Below are 18033 nucleotides of genomic sequence, written 5' to 3'. Positions count from 1 at the left end.
CTTCACACAAGCAGAAACGGCTCCAGTGGGCCAAACATTACATGAAGACTGATTTCAAAACTGTTTTGTTCACGGATGAGTGCCGTGCAGCGCTCGATGGTCCAGATGGATGGAGTGGAGGATGGCTGGTTGATGGACACCCCACGCAAACACGGCTACAGCGCCAACAAGGAGGAGGTGGAGTAATGTTTTGGTCTGGAATCATGGGGAGAGAGATTGTCGGCCCCTTTAGGATCCCTGAAGGCGCTAAAGATGAACTCCATAATGTATGTGGATTTTCTCAAACAGCACTTCCTGCCATGGTTCAAGAAGAAGAACCGTGTATTTCACAGCAAGATCATTTTTCTGCATGATAATGCACCATCTCATGCTGCGCATAAAACATCTGCATCTCTGGCTGATATGGACATAAAAGGGGACAAACTTATGGTGTGACCCCCATGCTCCCCTGACCTCTACCCCATTCAGAACCTTTGGAGCATCATTAAAAGGAGTGTCTATGATGGCGGGAGGCAGTTCACATCTAAGCAACAGCTCTGGGAGGGTATTCTGTCCTCATGCAAAACAATTGAAGCAGAAACCATCCAAAACCTGACAAATTCAATGGACGAGAGAGTTCAGAAGCTCCTTTCGAACAAGGGGTCCTATGTGAAAATGTAACATCACCTAGAATAAAGTTTTGAGTTGAAAACTGTTTGATTTCAGTTTCTAACAACCTGCTAATGCTTATAATTTCAAAAATGACCATTTTTTTGGTCTTTATTAAAATGAAAAGGTTGATCGAAAAGTTTGGGGGATCTAAGAGTGTGGCAACCCAGTAGTCATGATTACTTCGAATTCTGACAATATGAGGGTCATGCTGCAGGTAGTGCAGCAAGAAGGCACTTATGTGTCTTGCGCATCTCGGAGCCCCAAAATTATTTTCCGGGCTAGATGCAGCTAAAAATTATTTTTAATTTTAAATCTGGTGGAGCTTATTATAGATGGCCTAATAGGATCAGTGCTGCACACTGCTACAAAGCCCAAATTATTTTCCAGTCAAGATACAGATAAACATGATTAGTAATTTGAAAGCTTAAAACGTTTGGTAGGGTGATTTTAACCAATCATCAAGCTTTTACTCTCCCCAGGATGACACAGGGGTAGAAAAGTCATTTCGGATCCATGATTTGTTCATCTTTATGAACGTGAGTCTGTCTACATTATCAGTGGAGAGCCGCGTGCGCTTATCTGTCAGCACACCACCAGCAGCGCTGAACACACGTTCAGACAGAACGCTGGCTGCGGGGCATGACAAGATCTCCAAGGCGTAAGTGGCTAGCTCCGGCCATTTATCCAGATTGGAAGCCCAAAAAGAGCAAGGGTCCAGTGACACAGTCGTGGCTTCAATGTTTACTTGGAGATACTCCTGTACCATCGTCTCTAGGCGTTGACTATGTGTCAGACTTCTTGTCTCCTGTGGCCTTGCAAAGGATGGGCTAAAAAAGTGGTGAAATGATTCCGCAAAATTGATGTTATCAGCAGATACTGTGGTTCTGTTACGGTTTGAGTGCTGAACACTTGACGGTCCCACGGTTGGCAAGTTGGAATTGTGAGATTCACTACGTGCACCACTGGTATTTTGTGGAAAAGCACATGTAAGATTCTGCAACAGTCTCTGCTGATACTCCTGCATGCGTGCATCCCTTTCTATGGCAGGAATAATTTCTGCAAATTTACTTTTGTACCGGGGATCTAACAGTGTGGCAACCCAGTAGTCAGGATTATTTCTAATTCTCACAATTCGAGGGTCATGTTGCAGGTAGTGCAGCAAGAAGGCACTCATGTGTGTTGCGCATCCAGGAGCACCAAGTCCCTGTTGTGTTGGTGGCGAGGTAACAATCATGCTTCCTTCCTCTGTCCTCTTCCCCCAACCTCACACAACAGAAATGTGATCAAGGTCTCCCTCATCTGATGAGTCTTCCATCAGTTCGTCCTCCACTTCTTCCTGGGCTCCTGCACCTTCCTCACTAGTTTGGCTGCTACCATGCGCCCTGGTAAAACCATCTCCCCCACCCTCACATGCCTGCCGCCTTGGTGCTGCCGACCTTCTGGACCTTGCAGATGTTAGCCCTTCCGCATACAACTCCTCCTCCTCTACTTCCTCCACCTCCTCTTGTGCCACCACCTGACTCCGAATTCTGTTTAACATGTGATCCAACATGTAAATCACCGGAATAGTCATGCTGATAATGGCATCGTCAGCACTAAACATCTTCGTCGCCATTTCAAAACTGTGCAGAAGGGTGCATAGGTCCCTGATCTGAGACCACTCCTCCAGCGTGATTTGCCCCACCTCTGAATCTCGTTGGCCCAGGCTATACGTCAGAACGTATTGCACCAGGGCTTGTCGGTGCTGCCACAGTCGCTGCAACATGTGCAGAGTTGAATTCCACCGGGTAGGCACATCGCATTTTAGCCGGTGAAGTGGCAGGCCCAACGACTTCTGTAGAGATGTAAGTCGCTGAGCTGCGGGATGCGAACGGCGGAAGTGAGCACACAGCGACCGTGCCCTCTGCAGAAGGCCATCTAGTCTGGGAGAGTGGGCTAAAAATTGCTGGACAACCAGGTTCAACACGTGAGCCATACAAGGCACGTGTGTGACATTGCCCCGGCGAAGGGCCGCACCCAGGTTTGCAGCATTGTTGCACACGGCCTTCCCTGCTTTCAGGTCCAGTGGAGACAACCATTCATGAAATTGGTTCTCCAGAGCTGACCACAACTCCTCAGATGTGTGACTCACATTTCCCAGACATTTCAATGTAAAAACCGCCTGATAACGTTGAGCCCTACTGCCAGCATAGTAAGGAGGTGTGCAGGATCCCTTCTGCGCAGTTAGAAAGCTTGTGGCATGACCAGACAGGCTTTGGGTGCAGGTGGAAGACCGAGAGGAGGTTGAGGAGGCAGAAGCAGTGGAGGAACTTTGACATAAAGAGGATTGACGCACAACTCGTGGGGACGGCAAGACTTGGACAGCAGCCCCTTGTCCTGCTGTCACCATAGTTACCCAGTGCCCAGTCAGCGACATGTAACGCCCCTGTCCATGCCTACTCGTCCAAGTGTCTGTGGTGAAATGCACCCTGTCACACACAGAGTTTCTCAAAGAAGCGGTGATGTTGTGTGCGACATGCTGGTGGAGCGCAGGCACACCTTTCTTTGAGAAGTAGTGCCGACTGGGCATCTGGTACTGGGGCACTGCGACGGACATAAGGTCTCGAAAATCCTCTGTGTCCACCAGGCGGAAAGGCAGCATTTCTGTAGCCAAGAGCTTGCAGATGGTGAAATTCAACCTCTTAGCTTTCTCATGGCTAGGAGGAAATGGTCTTTTACTTGTCCACATCTGAGGGACCGAGGGCTGGCTATTGTGCTTAGACGGGGTTGATAAGGGTGTCCCCGGCAAACTGCCGGTCTGTGAGGAAGATGCAGGCGGACATGTTAGGTTGCCTTCATCCAAAGGTGGTGCTATCGATGTCGGACAGCGCTCAACACCAGCTGGTGTTACCACCTCCAAAGAAAATGATGACCTGCCAATCACGCTGGCTGTTGCGGGTAAAGAGGTGGCAGGTCTGCACCCCAAAACAGGTGTGACTGCTGTCCCCCCAGTCAGAGAGGATGAAGAGGCCGCGGATGCACAAGATATGGCAGACGGTGGTTGGCCCGGCCGGCTAGGCCGCATTGTAGCACACTGAGCTTCCCACTGCAACTTATGCTTCATGTCCATGTGCCGGTTCATGCATGAAGTACTCAAACTATGTATTTTTTGGCCTCTACTTAGCTTTTGCTGACAAATGTTACAGATAACACGAGTTGGGTCATCTTTATCGATCTGAAAAAATGCCCAGGCTATGCAAGGCTTAGCACCCATGCGACCTGAAGAGCCACCACGACTTGTGGTGAGAGGCAGAGTTGTGTTTGAGGATGCAGTTGTTGACGTGCTTCCAGTACTACGTCTCTGTCCAGGAAGGCGCAACTTGACCTCGTCGTCACTAGCATCTTCCTCCACCTCCTCTGCTGACCTCATCTTTTGGCTGACTGTGGGTTGACAGTAAGTGGGATCTCCGACCTCATCATCATCACCCTGTGCGTTATCACACCCGTCGTCCTCAGAGCCAACCTGTTCCTGCCCTGACAAAAAACTAAAGTTGTCGCTCCAATCAGGTATTTGAGTCTTATCATCGTCTTCCTCATTGTCTCCACCAACAGGAGTTACAGTTTGGGAATGAGGGTCTACATTATGGTCAGAACCTTCTGCGTCTGGTCCTGGATCCGACTCATAAAGATTCTGGGCATCAGTGCAGATCATTTCCTCGTCTGGATTGACAGAAGCGCTGGAGTCGACCTCTGATTCCCAGGCTATAATATGAGTAAACAGCTCTGCAGACTCAACCATCTGTTCTACCTCATACTCAGACGGGCAGCTGGAGATTTGGGAGCTGTGAGGAAGCAAGTGCGATTTGGGTGACACTTTTGAGGACTGGAGTATTTGTGATGTTGAAGTTGATGTCGAGGAGAGCCCACTTAAAGGAGCACTTGATATCCGTTGAAGCACCTGCTGTTTTTGTGCCTCATCTGGAATTTGTAGCGATTGGCGTGGCCGTAAGAAAGGGATCTTATCACATTGTCCGCTAAAAGAAGTAGACATTTTAGTTTGGCTGGAAGATGGTCTTTCTTCTGCAGATGTTACTGTTGCTTTAACACCTACCCCACGGACACAACCTTTTTTCCCCTTCCCAACACGCCTATTCCCCTTTCCACCAGCAGCAGGCCTTTTTCCACTCATTTTGGTGGTTAACTAATTCACAACTCTGGAGTTGTTTGCACAAAAAAACAATGGATGGTAACCGAGCAGAGCTGAGTGGCCAAACTGTGGTATTAGGCCAAAACTATTGGCTGGGTTAGATGCAGAAAAAAATTATTTTGAATTTGCAACCTGATGGAGGTCAGTATAGATGGACTAATAGAGAAAGTCCGACACACTACTAGAAGGCCAAATATTTTTTCAGAGGTAGATGCAGAAAAAAATATATTCAGTTTGCAACCTGATGGAGGTCAGTATAGATGGACTAATACAACAAGTCCCGCACACAGCTAGAAGCCCAAATATTTTTTCAGAGGTACTGTAGATGCAGATAAAAATTAGTTTTAATTTGCAACCTGATGGAGGTCAGTTTAGATGGACTAATAGAGAAAGTCCGACACACTACTAGAAGGCCAAATATTTTTTCAGAGGTAGATGCAGAAAAAAATATATTCAGTTTGCAACCTGATGGAGGTCAGTATAGATGGACTAATACAACAAGTCCCACACACAGCTAGAAGCCCAAATATTTTTTCAGAGGTACTGTAGATGCAGATAAAAATTAGTTTTAATTTGCAACCTGATGGAGGTCAGTATAGATGGACTAATAGAGAAAGTCCGACACACTACTAGAAGGCCAAATATTTTTTCAGAGCTAGATGCAGAAAAAAATTATATTCAGTTTGCAACCTGATGGAGGTCAGTATAGATGGATTAATAGAACAAGACCCACACACAGCTAGAAGCCCAATATTTTTTCAGAGGTAGATGCAGAAAAAAATATATTCAGTTTGCAACTTGATGGAGGTCAGTATAGATGGACTAATAGAACAAGTCCCACACACTGCTAGAAGCCCAAATATTTTTTCAGAGGTACTGTAGATGCAGATAAAAATTAGTTTTAATTTGCAACCTGATGGAGGTCAGTATAGATGGACTAATAGAGAAAGTCCGACACAATACTAGAAGGCCAAATATTTTTTCAGAGCTAGATGCAGAAAAAAATTATATTCAGTTTGCAACCTGATGGAGGTCAGTATAGATGGACTAATAGAGAAAGTCCGACACACTACTAGAAGGCCAAATATTTTTTAAGAGGTAGATGCAGAAAAAAATATATTCAGTTTGCAACCTGATGGAGGTCAGTATAGATGGATTAATAGAACAAGACCCACACACAGCTAGAAGCCCAATATTTTTTCAGAGGTAGATGCAGAAAAAACTATATTCAGTTTGCAACCTGATGGAGGTCAGTATAGATGGACTAATAGAACAAGTCCCACACACTGCTAGAAGCCCAAATATTTTTTCAGAGGTACTGTAGATGCAGATAAAAATTAGTTTTAATTTGCAACCTGATGGAGGTCAGTATAGATGGACTAATAGAGAAAGTCTGACACACTACTAGAAGGCCAAATATTTTTTCAGAGCTAGATGCAGAAAAAAATTATATTCAATTTGCAACCTGATGGAGGTCAGTATAGATGGACTAATAGAGAAAGTCCAACACACTACTAGAAGGCCAAATATTTTTTCAGAGGTAGATGCAGAAAAAAATATATTCAGTTTGCAACCTGATGGAGGTCAGTATAGATGGATTAATAGAACAAGACCCACACACAGCTAGAAGCCCAATATTTTTTCAGAGGTAGATGCAGAAAAAACTATATTCAGTTTGCAACCTGATGGAGGTCAGTATAGATGGACTAATAGAACAAGTCCCACACACTGCTAGAAGCCCAAATATTTTTTCAGAGGTACTGTAGATGCAGCTAAAAATTAGTTTTAATTTGCAACCTGATGGAGGTCAGTATAGATGGACTAATAGAGAAAGTCCGACACACTACTAGAAGGCCAAATATTTTTTCAGAGGTAGATGCAGAAAAAAATATATTCAGTTTGCAACCTGATGGAGGTCAGTATAGATGGATTAATAGAACAAGACCCACACACAGCTAGAAGCCCAATATTTTTTCAGAGGTAGATGCAGAAAAAACTATATTCAGTTTGCAACCTGATGGAGGTCAGTATAGATGGACTAATAGAACAAGTCCCACACACTGCTAGAAGCCCAAATATTTTTTCAGAGGTACTGTAGATGCAGATAAAAATTAGTTTTAATTTGCAACCTGATGGAGGTCAGTATAGATGGACTAATAGAACAAGTCCCACACACTGCTAGAAGCCCAAATATTTTTTCAGAGGTACTGTAGATGCAGATAAAAATTAGTTTTAATTTGCAACCTGATGGAGGTCAGTATAGATGGACTAATAGAGAAAGTCCGACACACTACTAGAAGGCCAAATATTTTTTCAGAGGTAGATGCAGAAAAAAATATATTCAGTTTGCAACCTGATGGAGGTCAGTATAGATGAACTAATAGAACAAGTCCCACACACTGCTAGAAGCCCAAATATTTTTTCAGAGGTACTGTAGATGCAGATAAAAATTAGTTTTAATTTGCAACCTGATGGAGGTCAGTATAGATGGACTAATAGAGAAAGTCCGACACACTACTAGAAGGCCAAATATTTTTTCAGAGGTAGATGCAGAAAAAAATATATTCAGTTTGCAACCTGATGGAGGTCAGTATAGATGGACTAATACAACAAGTCCCGCACACAGCTAGAAGCCCAAATATTTTTTCAGAGGTACTGTAGATGCAGATAAAAATTATTTTTAATTTGCAACCTGATGGAGGTCAGTATAGATGGACTAATAGAGAAAGTCCGACACACTACTAGAAGGCCAAATATTTTTTCAGAGGTAGATGCAGAAAAAAATATATTCAGTTTGCAACCTGATGGAGGTCAGTATAGATGGACTAATACAACAAGTCCCACACACAGCTAGAAGCCCAAATATTTTTTCAGAGGTACTGTAGATGCAGATAAAAATTAGTTTTAATTTGCAACCTGATGGAGGTCAGTATAGATGGACTAATAGAGAAAGTCCGACACACTACTAGAAGGCCAAATATTTTTTCAGAGCTAGATGCAGAAAAAAATTATATTCAGTTTGCAACCTGATGGAGGTCAGTATAGATGGATTAATAGAACAAGACCCACACACAGCTAGAAGCCCAATATTTTTTCAGAGGTAGATGCAGAAAAAAATATATTCAGTTTGCAACCTGATGGAGGTCAGTATAGATGGACTAATAGAACAAGTCCCACACACTGCTAGAAGCCCAAATATTTTTTCAGAGGTACTGTAGATGCAGATAAAAATTAGTTTTAATTTGCAACCTGATGGAGGTCAGTATAGATGGACTAATAGAATGATGCTATGCCCAAAAGATTTTACTTCACTAGGTGCAGTAAAATAATTGGTATTCTATACACAGGTGGTATATCTTGCAACACAGATAGGCTACTCCACTGACTAACACACTCTGCAATAGGCCAAAAAGGATTAGCTTTGCTAGATTCAGCCAAATGCTGTGAAAAAAACTTGCACAGCACTGGCACAGACCTGCCTGGCAAAAAATGATAGGAACTCATGTAACCTAGTCCTGAAAAGGACTCCAATTACAATTAGTCTTTACTCCCACAACCTATCTATTTAAGAGCACAGACCTCCCTGATAAAAGTCGTAGGAAATGCTGTAACCTAGTCCTTAAAAGGACTGCAATCACAACTATTCCCTACTCCCAAGCTATCTGTATATTTGTGTGAAAATTGGCTTGAAATTAACAAGGTATAGCGCACACAGCAACAGCGGTGCCGTCTAACACGCAGCTGCAGCAGTGAGAAAATGGTGGCGACGGGGAAAATGGCTTGGACTTATAGGGCAAGGACATGTGACATACACTGCCAATGACACATGCCCTTGCTTGTGTGAAAAAAAGCACTTCGCTCCGTGTGTGCGCTGCTGATAGGCTGACAGATTCCACCTCCCCACTGTAAATGCGGGAAAGAGAAAAAAAAATGGAGATCTTCATTGTTCCTGCAGAGATCCATCCCCTGCCCCTCCCCCCACCCCGCTGTACACTCAAACTGCGTATTAACATTAATTTTCATCATTACTGAGAAAAAATCCAGTTATGATTTTGGTGCACGAACAGTTATCGAACATAACCTCGAACAGCCGAATTTTTCTCAAATTGTTCGTGTTCGCTGAACGGCTCGAACACCGCCCAAATTTGAGATTGGCGAACAGTTCGAGTAGAACAACGCTCATCTCTAGTCCTGAATTTGTGCTTTCACAAAAGACTTCTGGGAACATCAAATAGTTTCTTTGTGCATATGTTAGTTGTTGCTTTGGAAAATGAGAGGGACGATTTCATCTCTATGTGTCCTCTGTCCCTATTAGGGCAGAGAGTGAACCTCCTAAGGTGCTGTCGTGGAAGATTCCTAGAAACCGAATTACCAGTATGTCTAATTTCAGATTTTTCTACCTCAGGCATCAATAGACTATAAATATACTTAATAAACAAAAGCTAAAAGAGCAGATGAACATAGTTTAACAAGTCTGACATGCGCATGTGATACTAACATCAAAGTTTCACCACATTTTTGGACAAATGTTTTCACTTTCAACATTAACAATCAGTAGAATATTTTCTCTAAATTTGCATCTCCTTTCTTCACTCGAATTGTTTGCACTTAAGAAAAAACAAAGCTTGATGCAGCATTATGCTTACAAATTGTTTTATGCTCAATCATCACCTGTCCTACAGAGACACAGTCAGAATGACCCTTGCAAATTGAGTAAATTTGAAAATGTAAAAAAAATGCAGAATTGCTGTTTTTTTCTATTCATTCACAAAGAATTAATGTAAGTTCTTAAATATGTACGCAAAATAGCGGGACTTTCAAATATAGATAATCTTGCAAAACAAGTCAAAGTAAAAATAAATACATCCAGTTGTGACATCTACAGTGTGTTGAACATTCCTGAATCTAAACATGTCCAGTCGAAATAGCTCAGTTGGGAGAGCGCTAGACTGAAGATCTAAAGTTACCGTGTTTCGGCAAAAGGTTTTTTTCTTCACCCATTAAATTTTAAGCAGAAAATAAACAAAGCATATGGACTGACTTTTTACAGAAAATGTGAAAGTCCTAATCATTATAACTATCTACAGGAAATAAAATGATAGAAACTTGAGAACTGAACACTTTTAACTTTTGAGGAAAATAATATTTTTTGTAATTTTTCCTTCATTCTGGACGTCATCACTTTGTTTTATTTTAGTTTGACTTAGCTGTATGAGGATTTAAAGGAAACCTGATAGCTAATACGAGCAGCATGTATCAGACACTAGCTGAATGATTTCAGCCATTTATGTTTGACTACGAATCGCTGTGGCATTACTGAGACAAATATGCTTCAAAAATATGCCAGCAACAAAGCTGTTTGGGGAAAAAGCCAGGAAGGCAAAAAACACAAGCCCCAACTCAGGACCGTCATCTTTCATTCTAAAAATAGGGGATGCCACGTTAATGGTAAGACAATGTATCCACATATTTGGCATTTCTCTAGCGAGGAGAGCCCACTTAAAATGTATGGGGTGCTAGTCTATATAAGCTCAAGCTGGGCACTAAACTGGCTTATTTGCAATTCTGGATGTTGCAGAGTGAAAACACCTGTTGGACAAAATTAGCAATTGCCGGTGTTGATGAATTCATTGTGAGGAGTAATTTATAAAATGGGATCACTTTGGAGGGGTTTCTGCTGTTTTGGTACTTTTGGAACTCCGCAAATGTCACCCTCAAAATATTCTTGCAAAATCTGCATTCCCAAAACCCAAATAGCGCTCTTACTTTCAAAGCCCTGCTGTGTGACCAAACAGTAGTTTCTGAAGACATATGGGGCATCACCGCATTTCAATGAAATTGTGCAACTTTAGATATTTTCACAAGAAAAACGAAATATATATTGACCTGAATTTACCATTAATATAAAGTACAATGTGTTACAAAATAACACTATCAGAATCATCGGGATATGTTAAGCATTCCAGTGTTATTGCCACATAAAGTGATACATGTCAGATTTAGAAAACGGTGCTTGGTCATGAAGCTCAAAATTGGCTGTAACTAATAGGTTACAAATCAATATTAAAATAAAATAAATCATGGTATATTTCCTTTCATCACAAGTAATGCTCATCTTTCTACTGCTTTGCTTAGAAAGAGTTAAATTACAAAAGCCAGAAAAAGTCAGGATGGCCGAGCGGTCTAAGGCGCTGCGTTAAGTTCGCAGTCTCTCCTGGAGGTGTGAGTTCGAATCTCACTTCTGACATTAGCATTTTCTTTCAAGAAATTGTACAGCTTCACTCCTGTTACTGATCAGTTCGGGTTCCGCTCAAATGGTGGCAATCTCAAATCGAAAACTTAAAGCGATGGGACTTAGCAAAACCAATTCTCAACGTTGGCAGTGTTCCTGGGGGTCCTTGAGGCAAATTTAAAATGTCCTGAATTTGTGCTTTCACAAAAAACTTTTGGGAACATCAAATAGTTTCTTTGTGCATATGTTAGTTGTTGCTTTGGCATCAGAAAAATACTGTGGATAGGAAAATGGGAGGGACTATTTCATCTCTATGTGTTCTCTGTCCCTAATAGGGCAGAGAGTGAACCTCCTAAGTAGAGATGAGTGTTGTTCGACTCGAACTGTTCGCCAATCTCAAATTCGAGCTGTTTTGGGCGGTGTTCGAGCCGTTCGGCGAACACGAACGATTTGAGAAAAATTCGGCTGTTCGAGGTTATGTTCGATAACTGTTCGTGCACCAAAATCATAACTGGATTTTTTCTCATTAATGATGAAAATTAATGTTAATACGCAGTTTGAGTGTACAGCGGGGTGGGGGAAGGGGCAGGGGATAGATCTCTGCAGGAATAATGAAGATCTCCATTTTTTTTTCTCTTCCCGCATTTACAGTGTGGAGGTGCAATCTGTCATCCTATCAGCAGCGCACACAAGGAGCGAAGTGCTTTTTTTCACACAAGCAAGGGCATGTGTCATTGGCAGTGTATGTCACATGTCCTTGCCCTATAAGACCAAGCCATTTTCCCTGTCGCCACCATTTTCTCACTGCTGCAGCTGCGTGTTAGACGGCACCGCTGTTGCTGTGTGCGCTATACCTTGTTAATTTCAAGCCAATTTTCGCACAAATCTACAGATAGCTTGGGAGTAGGGAATAGTTGTGATTGCAGTCCTTTTAAGGACTAGGTTACAGCATTTCCTACGACTTTTATCAGGCAGGTCTGTGCTCTTAAATAGATAGATTGTGGGAGTAAAGACTAATTGTAATTGCAGTTCTTTTCAGGACTAGGATACATCAGTTCCTATCAGATTTTGCCAGGCAGGTCTGTGCCAGTGCTGTGCAAGTTTTTTTCACAGCATATGGCTGAATCTAGCAAAGCTAATCCTTTTTGGCCTATTGCAGAGTGTGTTAGTCAGTGGAGTAGCCTATCTGTGTTGCAAGATATACCACCTGTGTATAGAATACCATTTTTTTACTGCACCTAGTGAAGTAAAATCTTTTCGGCATAGCATCATTGTATTAGTCCATCTATACTGACCTCCATCAGGTTGCAAATTGAATATAATTTTTTTCTGCATCAAGCTCTGAAAAAATATTTGGGCTTCTAGCTGTGTGTGGGACTTGTTCTATTAGTCCATCTATACTGACCTCCATCAGGTTGCAAACTGAATATCATTTTTTTCTGCATCTAGCTCTGAAAAAATATTTGGCCTCCTAGCAGTGTGTGGGACTTGTTCTATTAGTCCATCTATACTGACCTCCATCACGCTGCAAATTAAAAATAATTTTTTGTCTGCATCTAGCTATGAAAAAATATTTGGCCTACTAGCAGTGTGTGGGACTTTCTCTATTAGTCCATCTATACTGACCTCCATCAGGTTGCAAATTAAAAATAATTTTTATCTGCATCTACCTCTGAAAAAATATTTGGGCTTCTAGCTGTGGGTGGGACGTGTTCTATTAGTCCATCTATACTGACCTCCATCAGGTTGCAAACTGAATATAATTTTTTTCTGCATCTAGCTCTGAAAAAATATTTGGCCTTCTAGCAGTGTGTGGGACTTTCTCTATTAGTCCATCTATACTGACCTCCATCAGGTTGCAAATTAAAAATAATTTTTTGTCTGCTTCTAGCTCTGAAAAAATATTTGGCCTTCTAGCAGTGTGTGGGACTTTCTCTATTAGTCCATCTATACTGACCTCCATCAGGCTGCAAATTAAAAATAATTTTTATCTGCATCTACCTCTGAAAAAATATTTGGCCTTCTAGCTGTGTGTGGGACTTGTTCTATTAGTCCATCTATACTGACCTCCATCAGGTTGCAAACTGAATATAATTTTTTTCTGCATCTAGCTCTGAAAAAATATTTGGCCTTCTAGCAGTGTGTGGGACTTTCTCTATTAGTCCATCTATACTGACCTCCATCAGGTTGCAAATTAAAAATAATTTATATCTGCATCTAGCTCTGAAAAAATATTTGGCCTTCTAGCAGTGTGTGGGACTTTCTCTATTAGTCCATCTATACTGACCTCCATCAGGTTGCAAATTAAAAATAATTTTTTGTCTGCATCTAGCTCTGAAAAAATATTTGGCCTTCTAGCAGTGTGTGGGACTTTCTCTATTAGTCCATCTATACTGACCTCCATCAGGTTGTAAATTCAAAATAATTTTTTGTCTGCATCTAGCTCTGAAAAAATATTTGGCCTTCTAGCAGTGTGTGGGACTTTCTCTATTAGTCCATCTATACTGACCTCCATCAGGCTGCAAATTAAAAATAATTTTTATCTGCATCTACCTCTGAAAAAATATTTGGCCTTCTAGCTGTGTGTGGGACTTGTTCTATTAGTCCATCTATACTGACCTCCATCAAGTTGCAAATTGAATATAATTTTTTTCTGCATCTAGCTCTGAAAAAATATTTGGCCTTCTAGCAGTGTGTGGGACTTTCTCTATTAGTCCATCTATACTGACCTCCATCAGGTTGCAAATTAAAAATAATTATTTGTCTGCATCTAGCTCTGAAAAAATATTTGGCCTTCTAGCAGTGTGTGGGACTTTCTCTATTAGTCCATCTATACTAACCTCCATCAGGTTGCAAATTCAAAATAATTTTTTGTCTGCATCTAGCTCTGAAAAAATATTTGGCCTTCTAGCAGTGTGTGGGACTTTCTCTATTAGTCCATCTATACTGACCTCCATCAGGCTGCAAATTAAAAATAATTTTTATCTGCATCTACCTCTGAAAAAATATTTGGCCTTCTAGCTGTGTGTGGGACTTGTTCTATTAGTCCATCTATACTGACCTCCATCAGGTTGCAAACTGAATATAATTTTTTTCTGCATCTAGCTCTGAAAAAATATTTGGCCTTCTAGCAGTGTGTGGGACTTTCTCTATTAGTCCATCTATACTGACCTCCATCAGGTTGCAAATTAAAAATAATTTATATCTGCATCTAGCTCTGAAAAAATATTTGGCCTTCTAGCAGTGTGTGGGACTTTCTCTATTAGTCCATCTATACTGACCTCCATCCGGTTGCAAATTAAAAATAATTTTTTGTCTGCATCTAGCTCTGAAAAAATATTTGGCCTTCTAGCAGTGTGTGGGACTTTCTCTATTAGTCCATCTATACTGACCTCCATCAGGTTGCAAATTCAAAATAATTTTTTGTCTGCATCTAGCTCTGAAAAAATATTTGGCCTTCTAGCAGTGTGTGGGACTTTCTCTATTAGTCCATCTATACTGACCTCCATCAGGTTGCAAACTGAATATATTTTTTTTCTGCATCTACCTCTGAAAAAATATTGGGTTTCTAGCTGTGTGTGGGACTTGTTCTATTAATCCATCTATACAGACCTCCATCAGGTTGCAAACTGAATATAATTTTTTCCTGCATCTACCTCTGAAAAAATATTTGGGCTTCTAGCTGTGTGTGGGACTTGTTCTATTAGTCCATCTATACTGACCTCCATCAGGTTGCAAACTGAATATAATTATTTTCTGCATCTACCTCTGAAAAAATATTTGGGCTTCTAGCTGTGTGTAGGACTTGTTCTATTAGTCCATCTATACTGACCTCCATCAGGTTGCAAACTGAATACAATTTTTTTCGCCATTTACCTCTGAAAAAATATTTGGGCTTCTAGCTGTGTGTGGGACTTGTTCTATTAGTCCATCTATACTGACCTCCATCAGGTCGCAAATTGAATATAATTTTTTTCTGCATCTAACCCAGCCAATAGTTTTGGCCTAATACCACAGTTTGGCCACTCAGCTCTGCTCGGTTCCCATCCATTGTTTTTTTGTGCAAACAACTCCAGAGTTGTGAATTAGTTAACCACCAAAATGAGTGGAAAAAGGCCTGCTGCTGGTGGAAAGGGGAATAGGCATGTTGGGAAGGGGAAAAAAGGTTGTGTCCGTGGGGTAGGTGTTAAAGCAACAGTAACATCTGCAGAAGAAAGACCATCTTCCAGCCAAACTAAAATGTCTACTTCTTTTAGCGGACAATGTGATAAGATCCCTTTCTTACGGCCACGCCAATCGCTACAAATTCCAGATTAGGCACAAAAACAGCAGGTGCTTCAACGGATATCAAGTGCTCCTTTAAGTGGGCTCTCCTCCACATCAACTTCAACATCACAAATACTCCAGTCCTCAAAGGTGTCACCCCAATCGCACTTGCTTCCTCACAGCTCCCAAATCTCCAGCTGCCCGTCTGAATATGAGGTAGAACAGATGGTTGAGTCTGCAGAGCTGTTTACTCATACTATAGCCTGGGAATCAGAGGTCGACTCCAGCGCTTCTGTGAATCCAGACGAGGAAATGATCTGCACTGATGCCCAGAATCTTTATGAGTCGGATCCAGGACCAGACGCAGAAGGTTCTGACCATAATGTAGACCCTCATTCCCAAACTGTAACTCCTGTTGGTGGAGACAATGAGGAAGACAATGATGAGACTCAAATACCTGATTGGAGCGACAACTTTAGTTTTTTGTCAGGGCAGGACCAGGTTGGCTCTGAGGACGACGGGTGTGATAACGCACAGGGTGATGATGATGAGGTTGGAGATCCCACTTACTGTCAACCCACAGTCAGCCAAGAGATGAGGTCAGCAGAGGAGGTGGAGGAAGATGCTAGTGACGACGAGGTCAGGTTGCGCCTTCCTGGACAGAGACATAGTACTGGAAGCACGTCAACAACTGCATCCTCAAACACAACTCTGCCTCTCACCACAAGTCGTGGTGGCTCTTCAGGTCGCATGGGTGCTAAGCCTTGCATAGCCTGGGCATTTTTTCAGATCGATAAAGATGACCCAACTCGTGTTATCTGTAACATTTGTCAGCAAAAGCTAAGTAGAGGCCAAAAAATACATAGTTTGAGTACTTCATGCATGAACCGGCACATGGACATGAAGCATAAGTTGCAGTGGGAAGCTCAGTGTGCTACAATGCGGCCTAGCCGGCCGGGCCAACCATCGTCTGCCATATCTTGTGCATCCGCGGCCTCTTCATCCTCTGTGACTGGGGGGACAGCAGTCACACGTGTTTTGGGGCGCAGACCTGCCACCTCTTTACCCGCAACAGCCAGCGTGATTGGCAGGTCATCATTTTCTTTGGAGGTGGTAACACCAGCTGGTGTTGAGCGCTGTCCGACATCGATAGCACCACCTTTGGATCAAGGCAACCTAACATGTCCGCCTGCATCTTCCTCACAGACCGGCAGTTTGCCGGGGACACCCTTATCAACCCCGTCTAAGCACAATAGCCAGCCCTCGGTCCCTCAGATGTGGACAAGTAAAAGACCATTTCCTCCTAGCCATGAGAAAGCTAAGAGGTTGAATTTCACCATCTGCAAGCTCTTGGCTACAGAAATGCTGCTTTTCCGCCTGGTGGACACAGAGGATTTTCGAGACCTTATGTCCGTCGCAGTGCCCCAGTACCAGATGCCCAGTCGGCACTACTTCTCAAAGAAAGGTGTGCCTGCGCTCCACCATCATGTCGCACACAACATCACCGCTTCTTTGAGAAACTCTGTGTGTGACAGGGTGCATTTCACCACAGACACTTGGACGAGTAGGCATGGACAGGGGCGTTACATGTCGCTGACTGGGCACTGGGTAACTATGGTGACAGCAGGACAAGGGGCTGCTGTCCAAGTCTTGCCGTCCCCACGAGTTGTGCGTCAATCCTCTTTATGTCAAAGTTCCTCCACTGCTTCTGCCTCCTCAACCTCCTCTCGGTCTTCCACCTGCACCCAAAGCCTGTCTGGTCATGCCACAAGCTTTCTAACTGCGCAGAAGGGATCCTGCACACCTCCTTACTATGCTGGCAGTAGGGCTCAATGTCATCAGGCGGTTTTTACTTTGAAATGTCTGGGAAATGTGAGTCACACAGCTGAGGAGTTGTGGTCAGCTCTGGAGAACCAATTTCATGAATGGTTGTCTCCACTGGACCTGAAACCAGGGAAGGCCGTGTGCGACAATGCTGCAAACCTGGGTGCGGCCCTTCGCCGGGGCAATGTCACACACGTGCCTTGAATGGCTCACGTGTTGAACCTGGTTGTCCAGCAATTTGTAGCCCACTATCCCGGACTAGATGGCCTTCTGCAGAGGGCACGGTCGCTGTGTGCTCACTTCCGCCGTTCGCATCCCGCAGCTCAGCGACTTACATCTCTACAGAAGTCGTTGGGCCTGCCACTTCACCAGCTAAAATGCGATGTGCCTACCCTGTGGAATTCAATTCTGTACATGTTGCAGCGACTGTGGCAGCACCGACAAGCCCTGGTGCAATACGTTCTGACGTATAGCCTGGGCCAAGGAGATCCAGAGGTGGGGCAAATCACGCTGGAGGAGTGGTCTCAGATCAGGGACCTATGCACCCTTCTGCACAGTTTTGAAATGGCGACGAAGATGTTTAGTGCTGACGATGCCATTATCAGCATGACTATTCCGGTGATTTACATGCTGGAGCACATGTTAAACAGAATTCGGAGTCAGGTGGTGGCACAAGAGGAGGTGGAGGAAGTAGAGGAGGAGGAGTTGTATGCGGAAGGGCTAACATCTGCAAGGTCCAGTAGGTCGGCAGCACCAAGGCGGCAGGCATGTGAGGGTGGGGGAGATGGTTTTACCAGGGAGCATGGTAGCAGCCAAACTAGTGAGGAAGGTGCAGGAGCCCAGGAAGAAGTGGAGGACGAACTGATGGAAGACT

The 18033-nt window shown here is 43.0% G+C and overlaps 1 non-coding gene across 1 annotated transcript; it reads left to right on the top strand.

The window, feature by feature from the left end:
* The first annotated feature begins 11001 nt into the window (after positions 1-11001).
* On the top strand, positions 11002-11084 carry TRNAL-AAG (transfer RNA leucine (anticodon AAG)). Its single transcript has one exon. It is a non-coding gene; the product is annotated as a tRNA-Leu (tRNA).
* The last annotated feature ends 6949 nt before the right edge of the window (positions 11085-18033 follow it).

The sequence above is a fragment of the Phyllobates terribilis genome, unplaced genomic scaffold (assembly GCF_046119375.1).
Source record: "Phyllobates terribilis strain yellow unplaced genomic scaffold, ASM4611937v1 Scaffold_12__6_contigs__length_324123572, whole genome shotgun sequence".
Taxonomy (NCBI): domain Eukaryota; kingdom Metazoa; phylum Chordata; class Amphibia; order Anura; family Dendrobatidae; genus Phyllobates; species Phyllobates terribilis.
This window is presented reverse-complemented; position numbering and strand designations above follow the sequence as displayed.